The 987-nt window shown below is 36.3% G+C and overlaps 1 protein-coding gene across 1 annotated transcript in view; it reads left to right on the top strand.

The window, feature by feature from the left end:
- Positions 1-987, top strand: part of LOC107692300 (netrin receptor UNC5D-like) — a 231,266-nt gene that overhangs the window by 202,585 nt on the left and 27,694 nt on the right. The gene's annotated exons all lie outside the window — the stretch shown is intronic.

The following is a 987-nucleotide window of genomic DNA, read 5'->3' as shown; positions in this document are numbered from 1 at the left end:
TTTTAAGTTTTACTTAATATATATTTAGACAGCTACTTATGTTGGCAGTAGGCATCAAGGCAGGTCACTAAGTTACGGAAATGAGCTTTTCTCTCACACACAAACTGCTGATTTGGTGCTTTTCTAGCTAGTGGACTAGTCTAGCTATGTTAAATTAGCTTGCCATCCAGGAACGTCTTGTTTGGGGAAGCTGGTAGGCCAAGGTGGTGTGTATCACACCAGCATCCAAAACATAACGGTAGGGCCAGGGGCGGATTTAGTGAATTGGGGGCCCCAGGCAAAATATAGGAATGGGGCCCTATACATTTGCACACATTTTCCTAGATCAACCTTGAGGTTCCATTTTGTTGTTTTCAGCATAAGCCTGTGTGCAAAGGCTGTCTAATTCTAAACTTTAAAATACATTTATTTTTAGTTGTTTTAACTACAAATTTAAATAAAACTGAAAAAATAATTAAAAGGCAATTATACATTTACACCTAAGATACATATATCAAGAGCATGCTCACAGATGAGAACAAAACAGCGTTGGATGAAGTGGATCAAAGCCCTGCACGGGTCTCAAATATAGGCCCTATAGCCCGTCTTTTTTCCCCTTTTCCCAAAAAAAGCTTATACTACTGTTTCAGCTATTAAAATAGTTCAGTTTTGTGTGTAATGGAAAAGTGATTATATTTTGTTTCGTTTTTTTATAAAGTAAATTTAGAAAAACATTTGGAGTATTTTTTGTTCGTTAAATGTAAGTTATTTTGTTTTTTTAAGTAAAGGCCAGCGGCAGACAGTGAATTGATCATAGCCTATAGCCTATGTTTGATCAATTTAGCCTTCAGGACTTCAGGATCATCAGGACTTGCCTAAAATAAAATCTATATATAAAACAGTTCAAGTATATCACAATGTTAGTTTAAATGTTTAACCTATATAAATGTGCATACCCAATCGTGGAAACAACTTAGGAAGCTGAAGCGCGCTCTGCAGGACATGGAG

Source organism: Sinocyclocheilus anshuiensis, unplaced genomic scaffold, assembly GCF_001515605.1.
Source record: "Sinocyclocheilus anshuiensis isolate Anshui unplaced genomic scaffold, SAMN03320099.WGS_v1.1 scaffold478, whole genome shotgun sequence".
NCBI lineage: Eukaryota > Metazoa > Chordata > Actinopteri > Cypriniformes > Cyprinidae > Sinocyclocheilus > Sinocyclocheilus anshuiensis.
The sequence above is the reverse complement of the archived record's forward strand: the minus strand, read 5'-3'. Positions and strand labels throughout refer to the sequence as shown.